The sequence below is a fragment of the Schistocerca piceifrons genome, chromosome X (assembly GCF_021461385.2).
Source record: "Schistocerca piceifrons isolate TAMUIC-IGC-003096 chromosome X, iqSchPice1.1, whole genome shotgun sequence".
Classification (NCBI taxonomy): domain Eukaryota; kingdom Metazoa; phylum Arthropoda; class Insecta; order Orthoptera; family Acrididae; genus Schistocerca; species Schistocerca piceifrons.
Genome location: NC_060149.1, coordinates 719,951,180 through 719,964,158, shown reverse-complemented (window position 1 = coordinate 719,964,158; position 12,979 = coordinate 719,951,180). Strand labels below are relative to the sequence as shown.

Sequence of the window (12,979 nt, the reverse complement as noted above, 5' to 3'; positions counted from 1 at the left end):
AGACTACTAAACTAAACTAAACTCCTCCCGACCAGGCCATGAAGGCCCAACGGTAACGACCGGCCGCGTGTCATCCTGAGCCCATCGGCATCACTGGATGCGGATGTGGAGGAGCATGTGGTCAGCACACCGCTCTCCCAGCCGTATGTAAGTTTCCGAGGCCGGAGCCGCTACTTCTCAATCAAGTAGCTCCTCAGTTTGCCTCACAAGGGCTGAGCGCACCCCGCTTGCCAACAGCACTCGGCAGACCGGATTGTTACCCATCCAAGTGCGAGCCCAGCCCGACAGCGCTTAACTTCGGTGATCTGACGGGAACCGGTGTTACCACTGCGGCAAGGCCGTTGGCTCTTAAAGTGGGGGAAACTGGGGCACGTTGGCCATAGGGGCAAGATGGTCCAGTCGAGTTAGTTAGTACAATAGACGCTAGATCGTGCTAGGAATCAATCATCAGATTGGTAGCGCTGTCCCCCTCCCTCTACAGGACGAATATAGCCGGCGGACCAGTTTTAGACAAGTTGTAGTGATTAATTGTTTTTGTGCGTGTTTCAGTTAAATTCTACTCTTCGGTTAAATGTGTGTTATTTAACTTTTTCTTACATTAGGCGCAACAAAATGGTTCAAATGGCTCTGAGCACTATGGCACTTAACTTCTGAGGTCATCAGTCCCCTAGAACTTAGAACTACTTAAACCTAACTAACCTAAGGACACCACACACATCCATGCCCCAGGCAGGATTCGAACCTACGACCGTAGCGGTCGCGCGGTTCCAGACTGTAGCGCCTAGAACCGCTCGGCCACCTCGGCCGGCTAGGCGCAACAGGTGCGAAGTATCATTAAAGGTCGTAGTTTAAGTATTATTTCTATATGGCATACAATCTAAGTTGGTTCAGTGGGTTTTGTACGGAATAGAATTTATTGTAAACATGGCGAGGGGCAGGTTGGCCCAGACGGATCAAGATGGCCATCCGGGCCAACCTGCCTCGTCCTATATATTTTGTTAAACTCGCTGAAAGGTTTGTTATTTTTAATGATAATAATATTTATAATTCGTCGAGCTTATTAAATTATTAACATAATTTTCGGAGTTAAACATTTTTTGATACGTTTCAGAGGCGAAAAGATCGTCATATTCACGAGATAAAAAGCGTTTTTAAAGGTAAACACCAACCTGTAAATTTTGTTATAGTCTTAAAAAGCGATGTGAGTAGTCAGAATCTGGTTCAGTGCCTTATCTTTAGAACATTCGAGTAACGGACTTGGTTTAAACCCTTCTTTTATTTGTAGCAACAAAGATGGTCCGAAATCATAAAAGAAAAAGTGAAAGGGGAATGATTTCTGAAGATATGATATTAAAAGCACTTTTAGAAGTAAAAGAAAAGGAAAGATCTGTGAGGGCTATTAGCGAGGACTTCGAGATTCCAAGAAAAACTTCGGGGAGGTACTTGCTAAATACAAACAGACCTCATGTCAGCCCACACAGTCAGTTGGAACTCAGGAAACTGAAACTGAAACTCAACCCATGCTATTGGACCAAAACTCACAGTCTGGAGGAGTCCTACAAATATTTAATGCCGAAAAGAAACCTTGGCATAAAATTGGCAACGATAAAATATTTCAGGTATGAAATATTGTTAACTAAAATTACTTTTATTCGCAAATCTATTTTTCAATTTCTAATGATTTTTTTCTTTATCCCTGCCAATGTCATTATGTCTATAGCTACACTATGTGATCAAAAGTAACCGGACACCCCCCAAAACATACGTTTTTCATATTAGGGACATTGTGCTGCCACCTACTGCCAGGTACTCCACATCAGCGAACTCAGTAGTCATTAGACATGATGCGAGAGCAAAATGGGGCGCTCAGCGGAACCCACGGACTTCGAACGTGGTCAGGTGATTGGGTGTCACCTGTGTCACACGTCTGTACGCGAGATTTCCACACTCCTAAAAATCCCTAGGTCCACTGTTTTCGATGTGATAGTGAAGTGGAAACGTGAAGGGACACGTACAGCACAAAAGCGTACAGACCGACCTCGTCTGTTGACTGACAGAGACCGCCGAAAGTTGACGAGGGTCGTAATGTGTAATAGGCAGACATCTATCCAGACCATCACACAGGAATTCCAAACTGCATCAGGATCCACTGCAAGTACTATGACAGTTAGGCGGGAGGTGAGAAAAATTGGATTTCATGGTCGAGCGGCTGCTCACAAGCCACACATCGAGCCGGTAAATGCAAAACGACTCCTCCCTTGGTGTAAGGAGCATAAACATTGGACGATTGAACATGGGGAAAACGTTGTGTGGAGTGACGAATCACGGTACAAATGTGGCGATCCGATGGACGGGTGTGGGTATGGCGAATATCCGGTGAACATCATCTTCCAGCGTGTGTAGTGCCAACAGTAAAATTCGGAGGCGGTGGTGTTACAGTGTGGTCGTGTTTTTCATGGAGGGGGTTTGCACCCCTTGTTGTTTTGCGTGGCGCTATCACAGCACAGGCCTACATCGATGTTTTAAGTACCTTCTTCCTTCCCACTGTTGAAGAGCAATTCGGGGATGGTGAATGCATCTTTCCATACGATAGAGCACCTGTTCTTAATGCACGGCCTGTGGCGGAGTGGTTATACGACAATAACATTCCCATAATGGACTGACCTGTACAGAGATCTGACCTGAATCCTTTAGATTACCTTTGGGATGTTCTGAAATGACGACTTCGTTCCAGGACTCACCGACCCACATCGATACCTCTCCTCAACGCAGCGCTCCGTGAAGAATGGGCTGCCATTCCCCAAGAAACCTTCTAGCACCTGATTGAACGTATGCCTGCGAGAGTGGAAGTTGTCATCAAGGCTAAGGGTGGGCCAACACCATATTGCATTCCAGCATTACCAATGGAGGGCGCCACGAAGTTTTAAGTCATTTACAGCCAGGTGTCCGGATACTTTTGATCACATAGTGTATGTCGTATTGCACACTGATCGTCTCTCTCTCTCTGTGTCTCTCCCACACACACACACACACACACACACACACACACACACACACACACACACACACACATTAAAAGAAAAACCGTGCGTAATTTATCTAGAGTTGTTTATTTTCAGATATTTAATTCCGATCAAGAAGATATGCTCGAACAATACCTCATGAGGGCAAGTGGCATATATTATGGTCTTTCCCCGAAAGTATAGATAAGCTATTATCTGCAACACTAAAATACCCCAAACATGGACCGAGACCGAAATGGCGGGAAGCGATTGGTTCACAGGATTCTTGAAGAGGCATCCTCAACTCTCTATTCGGACTCTTCAGGCATCTAGTTTGGCCCGGTGTACCACTTTCAGCAAACATAATGTATAACTGTTTTTAATAATCTCGACATAACTTTAAAACAATTAAATGTGACACATGCGGATATCTGGAACATTGACGGAACTGGTGTAATTACCGTCCAGCGACCTGATCGTGTAGTAGCTCGAGGAGGTTTTCGCCAAATAGAGCGAGTGACATCGGCAGAGAGGCTCACTTGTTACGATCGATTTTGCAGTTAGTGCGTTGAGTAATACTGTGCTTCCATTCTCATCTTCCCGAGGATCAACTTCAAGCCTCAGTTTGTCCGTGAAGGCCCAATTGGGTGTGATAGAGCAGCTCAGGTTTCGGTATGGATGACGGAGACAAACTTTGCAAAATATATGAAAAGTTTTGTCCTACACGCTCGCTACTCAAAAGAACGCCCTTGCTTGGTTTTGGTTGATAACCATAGTTCACATCTGGACTCTGAAGTTCTTGATTCTTGTAAAGATAATGGTATCACCTTTCTATCTTTTCCGACGCATTCTACCCATAAGCAACAGCCTTTAGACAGAAGTGTTTATGGACCTTTTAAAAATTTCGTGAACTCAGCATGTGATGCATGGGTTACGAATAATAAACGGCCTATGACTATTTACGACATCCTGTCTATAGTGCGAATAGCACTTCCAAATGCTGCAACTCCCAATAACATAACTAGTGGAGTCTAGGTCACTGGGATAAATCCCTTGAGCAAAAATATTTTTACTGACAGTGATTTTACGCCTTCCTACACTTCGGAAAGGCCAGACCCAAACACTGAAAGCAGTCCAACTCGAACTGAGATGAACGCTACGCTCACCACCTCTCAGCACGTTCTAGCTATTCCTTCAACGTCCAAAGAAGTGTTACCATCAGAGGAAATTTCACAGGCACCGGAAAACGTAAGACCATTTCTAACTCCAGAAGTGGTCAGATTTTTTCAAAAAGCAGAGGCAAAAGGGAAGAAGGCGAAAGCATTGGAAACAAAAATTAAATCACAGGCTAAAAAAGCACTTTTTCAAAAAGAAAGCACAAGCAATGGTAGAATGAAATTAATTAAATCAACTGCAACAGACCTAAAACGCAAGAAGAAACCAAGGCAAGATGACAGTGATGACGATGAAGATGAGGCAGACGAAGATTAACTGCGCTTATGGTGTCTCAAGCCTTTTTCAAACACTCAACCTGAAGCGCAATGGGTTCAGTGCACAAACTGCAAGCGTTGGGCTCATGAGACTTGCGTGAAAAATGAAACCCGTGGACTTTTTTATGAGTGTTATAGCTATGCTGATCCTTTGGATCTTGACAATAATTAAAGTTGACTGGTTTGTACTAAGACGCTGTTGTTGTGGTTGTGGTCTTCAGTCCAGAGACTAAGAGGCTATAAATTCTAATAAGTTTAAGCTTCCACGTTTTCATAATAAAATGTTAAACATTTAACTCAATATTAATCTTGATTTTATGTACATTAAAGTATGTTTCTTGATACCTATTAGTTTTATTTTCACTTCTAAAATCTATAATAGATTAACTTGTCAAAAGATTGCATTGGTCAACATGCCCCAGCCTCGGGGTCAACTTACCTTGCAGGAGGGGCAGCTTGGCCCACTTAACATATGTCCAGTAATTAATTTTGTTTTCAATTTTTTAACTTGTATTTTCAAGTTTAATAATTGCCATCCAGATTCAGTTAGACTGCTCTAAAATTTAACCTACTGGGCGTTGGCCATGTCCACCGAGCTAACCGCTGTGGGCATGCCCTTGGCACTGGGCTGGCCCAAGGATCTTTACCACCGCTGCAGTCTACCGCTACCTTTGCTATTACCAGTTAAAAATACTTTCTATTCTAAAATAATCGATTTCTACAACTAAAACTAAGTGCTGTCGTCTTTTACTTGGTTTGTGTCGCACCTACCTCCCATTCCATGGCGTGACGGATTGCGACCGTAACGGCTGTCGGCCAGTCCATGCCCCGGCGGTATGGGGTATGTGCGACCGTGCTTTATGTCCTAAGGATCATATTACTCCCTCAGGAACTCCCGTAAGACATTTAATGATATCTCGTTGCCCAGGTTGTTGATTATCTGAAAAGTGTCTTCTTGTCGTAACAGGTTATAGGTGTCGAAGCTAGGTAGTTGTCAGAATCCGGGTGTCACATCAACATGTATGGGACACTCACAGACCACATCTACATCTACATACATGTACATACCTACTCCGCAATCCACCATACGGTGCGTGGTGGAGGGTACCTCGTACCACAACTAGCATCTTCTCTCCCTGTTCCACTCCCAAACAGAACGAGGGAAAAATGACTGCCTATATGCCTTTGTACGAACCCTAATCTCTCTTATCTTATCTTTGTGGTCTTTCCGCGAAATATAAGTTGGCGGCAGTAAAATTGTACTGCAGTCAGCCTCAAATGCTGGTTCTCTAAATTTCCTCAGTAGCTATTCACGAAAAGAACGCCTCTTTTCCTCTAGAGACTCCCACCCGAGTTCCTGAAGCATTTCCGTAACACTCGTGTGATGATCAAACGTACCAATAACAAATCTAGCAGCCCGCCTCTAATTGCTTCTGTGTCCTCCCTCAATCCGACCTGATAGGGATCCCAAACGCTCGAGCAGTACTCAAGAATAGTCAGGAGTGCCCTTCATCACTCCACAGTCACCGGGCGTTGTGGCCGAGCGATTATAGGCGCTTCAGTCTGGAACCGCGCGACCGCTACAGTTGCAGGTGCTTCGTGCATGGATGTGTGTGATGTCCTTAGGTTATTAGGTTTAAGTAGTTCTAAGTTTTAGGGGACCGATGACCTCAGATGTTATGTTTCATAGTGCTCAGAGCCATTTGAACCATTTTGAACACCACAGTCACACGCAGGTGTAGCCCACTTCCAAAACCAGCATAGGTATATCAGGTAGGGTCCATGATCTGTGAGAAAGTCTGCTGGTAAATGAAACCTTTTGCGCCAGTCCCAATGAGGCTGTTGAGCACCTCCAGCGATCTCTGAGTTGCTGTTACTATATGCGTCGTAAAATAGATTTTTTGTCTATGATGACTCCAAAGTACTGGTATTCGTGACGCTGAAGAACTGATGAGCTATCAGTCCTCACTGTCAGGTCCCTCACCAACTATCCTTTCAGCAGTAAATATGTCGATTTATTGGGGGAATCTTCATTTTTTATTTTTTCCACCATTCTGTCAGCAAACTCATGGCCCTATCCACTTAAGGTTCCAGATTCTCGAGGCTACAGCCGCCAACCAGCAGGAGGGGGTCATCCACGTAGGCTATCACTTCTAGTACGTTCTCACCACTTTGTAAGCTGTCCAGTAAAGGCTTCATGTTAAATGTCCCTAAAGAGCGGCCCCATGACAGACACCCCATTGTTATTTTCTTGCTGACTCGCCCGCTAATGGATTATAGTCAGACCTCCCTTCCCTCACAACACAACCATATAGCAGCCCTGGACACTCTTTCTGACCTAAATGGGAGAGGAGTGAAGGCCACCACAGCTGGTCAAAGGCGCTACTGATGTCCACCATGATGCCAGCTATGTAGTTTTGTGGAGCTGAGTCAAAGACCTCAGCCACCAGGGTGATAGCGTCAGACGCCGATCGCCCTGGCCGAAAGCCAAAATGCCTTTCACTCATCCCACACAGCACTTTGTGTGCTGCCAGTCTATCAGCCAGCAACTTCTCAAACAGCTTCCCCAGTAAGTCTTACAAACAGATCAGCTAAGGCTGCGTTCACACTGCCGGCCAGGCCGGGCCGGGATGACGCGTACTGACTCGGCTCGTGCCTAGCCAGCTCAGGCCGACGTGTAGTGTACTCACATTGCGCGCTGCGCCGAGCCGGGACGGCGAAATGGGGGAAAATTCACTTCTCCGATTTTCATGTTTTAAAAATTCTTAGCGGTATATGAGACTTCGCCACATCGTTTTATGAACTTATTTTTTCCTTAAAAGCATTACTTACGTCGTGAAAAAACAAAAAGTCTACTTTCGTTTCGCGTGATTTCTTAGTTTCGTAACGCTCCCCAACCGATTTTGAAGAAAGTATGCGGCTAAAAAATCTGATTTTTGTACACGTGGTAGTGTAACACCTTAGCTTCGTATTGAATCATTTATCTTTCCATATTTCTTAACAGTCATTGTGAAATGATGCTATTTGTCAACGTTGTGCACTTGATTTACAAATCTTGCAGTGAAAAAGTTATGTAGCGGGTAGCTTACTGTTAGATCCGTTTTAGACCATACATTGTTGCGAATGAAATGTAGCTAAAAGTACCAAAAAGTTTTTGAAATGATAATGATACTGATATCTGTCTCTGGTCACAAGTAATGCGAGCTATTCAGTGGCGTCAGTGCCGCGTCCGAAAGCCACGGAGTTCGCGCGGTTACAGCTTGGTTTAGTACATGTGCAGATAGAAGTGTCAATGACATAGGTCTGATAAAATTTAGTGTAAAACTAATCACAAAAACAAACTGGAGATCTGTGATACGTTTACTGCAGAAACTGAAGCGCAATTCTGTAGTCTCGTTGTCTACTTTGACAGAAAAAATAATGGAGAGTTAATGAAACTACTGTAGATCGACACAGATGTGCGTTTCATTGTTCTTCATTTTTTTTTTTCTTCCTTGGCGGGCTGCGCTGCACTGTCAAGGTAATTCCCACTCTTTGGCTAAATGGCTGTTAGTTTCCGGAGGCCAAATAAGTAAATTTAAAAAAATCCCCACCCTTCGACAGCTGACAAGCAAGTCAGTGGAAAACGCAGCTGCAGTCAACAGTTGCTCGCCTTTAGCTAGTCTGTGCTGTCGTGTAGAACAATGTCTTCACTCTTTTATTGGTATTGTTTTGACTCTGCAGTAACTCTTCGAGATTTGAAGTACAGAAGGACTAGGAGGTTATGGATTCATCCCATGAATGGCGACAGACATTTAGGAGAGTTTTTGTCGTTACATGAAGAACTTAAAAACTACCCTGAAAATTTTTATTCATATTACAGAATGAATCATAATACATTTCAGTATGTGCTGTAGAACATTCAAGACAAAATTTCGAAACAGAACACAAATTTTCGCAGAAGTATAACAGCAGAAGAAAACTTGTGTATAACGATAAGGTAAGATTCGTTAGTACACACTTTTTGGTTTGCAGTAGAACTTCGTGCAGGATTCACTACCTCCAATTAATTGTAGTTATGCTTTTGTATTTTAAATTTCACAAACGATTACTTCTGAGGGGAAGAGTGTTATATCCTAGCCAGTAATGCCACCCGAGCCCGCTGCCAAAAGGTTGGCAGCATCAAAGTCCGGACGCCATCCGCATAAGCAGCGCCAGCGAGACAGGAAATCGCCGCAAGTCTGCGCGCGCCACCGCTGGCTTCTGGTTTCTTAAGCGCTGGAGTCGCGAGCGCTAGGACAGTTCTGTATTCGCCGCTCAGTTGGATACTCGCCACCGAATTGTGTACTTGCTAGTCAGTTGTGTGTTCATCGCAGCAGAGTTGTTGTTTGTCGTCAGCCGACGCTGACCTAGCCGCTCCGACTCGAACTAGACAGATTTCTGTAGACACGGAGTTCACTACTGTGTTTCTGTATCTTCGTTAATAAAGATAAGTACCGACTTTTATTTAATCAGAGTGTTTGGGTTTTCATCTTTCTGTTTGCTGTTCCAGCGGACCGGTCGGCCCGCTATTAAAAGTGTGGCGGTGACTTCGTAAGCCGTTTCTACAGCGAATTGTTTGTCGCTACGAACGCCGCCACAAAAAAGAGAGTTTGTGAGTCTCCTGAGAATCATTAGTACGTAATTAGCTTCGTCATTTTGGGTAATGTCTTGCTGTGCCTTCAACGAAGAATCGCAGAAATACTGCTTCAGAATTTTCCAACTTCTTTCTTCTCTTTTCTTCATGATGCAGCGCTTGGCAGTGGTGATGGTTCATCATGTGGAGCCACTGATGACCTCACAGAATTCTTTTCATTGCCTTGTAAGATAGGCAGATTGATAGGCGAAGAGTTTTGAGATAATGCCCTTTGACTCAGTGGTTCCATTTCCACTGATAAGGAACTGTGCATAGCTCTTGGAACTTGGGACAATCATATGACAGAACAAAGCCCGAGTGGAATTGCATTTTAATATACTATTCCCTGGATCACATGACATTTTGCCAAGTTATACAAGTTATTCTCTGTAACTGTCTCTCAGGTCTTTGCATTTCGATTTCATTATTTTAATTGAAAGAATATAGTATGGCCATGTCTCTTTCATTATTTATTGTTGTATAACTGTGAAATGACATGGACTAAGTAAATATCTACTGTGCAAACAAAACTGTAAAAACTTCGCCCAACACCGCACTTGAGTAACACATTTTACGATTTTTTTTTCTCAGGTATCTGTCCACTGGCTTCTCCTTTCATGCACTAGCATCGTCATTCCTATTAGGAGTGTCCACCGTATCAGTGGTGGTGAAAGACGTTTGTATGGCCATATGGGAGTCACTTGCTCCCATTCATTTACCAACGCCAACTGTTTCTCGATTTAAAGAAATTGCCAGTGAAATGCACACGAGATGGGGATTTCCAAACTGTGTTGGATGTATAGACGGGAAGCACATACGTGTCAAATGTCCAAAACTTTCTGGCAGCATGTTTTACAATTACAAACAGTATTATTCGACTGTACTCCAAGCAGTTGCAGATGCAAATTACAAATTTATAGCTGTAGATGTTGGTGCCTACGGTAAACAGTCTGATGCAGGCGTGTTTAAAGAAAGTATGTTATATAAGAAATGTACAAATGGGGAGCTGTTATTACCGCCACCAACAAGACTTGAAGGAATGTGTCAGGAACTACCGTACGTCATTTTGGGAGATGAAGCTTACCCCTTATTAGAGAATTTCCTCGCAGAAATTTGGACAACGAGAAGATTCTATACAATGATATGCATTCCAGAGCAAGAAACGTTGTTGAATGTGCATTTGGTATAATGACCAATAAATGGACACTACTGAGGAAGGAAATTGAAACATCCATTGACATAGCTAATCACATAGTCAAGTGCATTTGTCTACTTCATAATATTGTCATTGACAGAGAAGGATGCAATGTTGAAGCTGAAAAGTTTTGTAACAATGCTGATATGCAGACAGCTGGTGCCACATTCAAAAGAAATTCCACATTATGTTCGAAAACTGTCAGGAACACTTTGTTGAATATTTCGTTAAAAATGCAACTTAAAATAATTAAAAAACCTTTCAAACATAAATTTTGGAATTTAAAGTGCTTAGCTATTTACTGTATTTTTGTGTATCACATTTCACTGTAAATAAAACAAATAAAATTATAAAGGAAAATAATTCATATTTGTGCGCACTATGCCGGCCGAAGTGGCCGTGCGGTTCTAGGCGCTGCAGTCTGGAACCACGAGACCGCTGCGGTCGCAGGTTCGAATCCTGCCTCGGGCATGGATGTGTGTGCTGTCCTTAGGTTAGTTAGGTTTAAGTAGTTATAAGTTATAGGGGACTAATGACCTGAGAAGTTGAGTCCCATAGTGCTCAGAGCCATTTGAACCATTTTTTTGTGCGCACTATCTGAAACACACTCCTTGGTTACTTCGTTCCATAATCTTGAAACTGCATCATTACTGTCATACTAGCCGAATTTCTGATACCAATTTGATGGACACAAGTTAATGTCATGTATATGTTATTCTGCATTCATTAAAGTAAGAACATCGCAAAAAGATGTCATAGACAACAGCTTATAGTAACGTGCCACAGCATGACTTTACAATTCATTGTCATCTGGTTGGTTGGTTTGGAGGACGAGACCAAACAGCGAGGTCATCGGTCTCATCGGGTTAGGGAAGGACGGAGAAGGAAGTCGGCCGTGCCCTGTCAAAGGAACCATCCCAGCATTTGCCTGGAATGATTTAGGGAAATCACGGAAAACCTAAATCAGGACGGCCGGACGCGGGATTGAACCGTCGTCCTCCCGAATGCGAGTCCAGTGTGCTAGCCACTGCGCCACCTCGCTCGGTCATTGTCATCTGCTAGGGACACATTTCCGTCCCTCAGTGACACTCATATCTGCCTCCGTTTACAAGTAAATGCGAACTATTCAGTGGCGGCAATGCCGCGATCGCTGGCAAGCTATTGTTGTAAATGCATGTAAATACGGTAGATTAAATAAATGAAATAAAAGTAATTTCGCATGTATCATTATAATAAACGTAATTTTTCCTCACTGATTGTGAAATGTGAGGTAACATCTTAAAATAAAAGACGTGTGCAGTCACACTTGTGATGAAAGCAGAAGGGAGACGAGTGATGCGTGTACTGCAGAAGCTGTAGTGCTGCTCCACAGGCTCGCGCCTGCGGTCGGCTCGCGCCGGCAATATTAAACACTCGGGATGTCGCCGGCTCGGCTCCGGGAGGCTCACGCCGTGTCGGCGCGGCCCGGCCGCCGGTGTGAACACCGCAATTCAAAACCATGTGTTTGATATCAAAGCGGGCGGCGGCCCGGCCAGGCTCGGCTCGACCCGCCCCGCAGTGTGAACGCAGCCTAAGGCATTCGTTGTAAAGTTTCTTGAGAGGTGCAACCAGCTGGGGGTCGAGGAACTGCACTACCTCCGCAACAATGCTGTCTGGCCCTGGAACTTTACCCCTCTCTGGGAACTTTATTTGGCCAGGTACCTCCTCTTCAGAAAAGGGATACACTATTGTGTTATCAGATTATTCAGCCTGATCCTCCGCTCATACTTGGCGCTGCGCCTCTATGTCCGATAATTTATCATCGCCAGAAAACAAGGACTTGAGAAGAGCCTCAGCAGTTTCCCACAAAGTCTCTGTCATCCAGTCCCCGTCTCTGACGGTGGATAGTACCATGGGTGATCTTATTTTCTCTCTAATCAGCTTGCAGTGAACTCCCCAGGGGTCAGTAGCCAGCTGGTTTAGCACCTACGCTCTCAGCTGCAGAGTATGACTGCTGTTAGGTCCTTTTTGGAAGAGCTCCTTGGCCTCCCAGTATTGCTGAGGCCGGTGCTGTTTTTCCTACCAGACGATGCTTCGCTTGCAGTACCTCCTTGCCCTCCTGACAGGCTGACCACTTACCAGGCATTCCCAATTAGTCTTGTTGTAATTAAACTGCACCTCTTACCCCCTGTCCCCATGGCACTCCCTGTCGCTTAACGTGGATTTGATCAAGTTGTGATCACTTGTGGTGACATCATCAAGTACTTTCCAGTTTTTAACATTACTTGCAGCTGGGCATCATTAATGTGATTACTATACTCATGCCATCGCCTCCTCTGCCAGTGTAGGTGGATGGTTTCCCAGCCTGTTAGCAACCACAAGATGCAAAGCCATGATTGCTTCCTCTGCCATACCTCCATTTGGATCCTGAGAGCCACTGGACCATAAGGGGAATTTCACATTAATGTCCGCCATCATTATGATCTTACGCCCCCGCGACGTTGTGGTCACACTAGTGAGATGGTCTAAGTGCACCTCTATATTTCTTCCATACTGGAAGTACATATTAACTACATATAGCACTCCAAAAGGTGATTGTGGTTCTACGATGTTGCAGTGGTTGTTCGACAGCTGTGACAAGACCATGACTCAATGATTT

General features: G+C 44.2%; 1 pseudogene; it reads right to left on the bottom strand.

Moving 5' to 3' along the window:
- Positions 1-228: 228 nt before the first annotated feature.
- On the bottom strand, positions 229-346 carry LOC124723727 (annotated as a pseudogene).
- Positions 347-12,979: the final 12,633 nt, after the last annotated feature.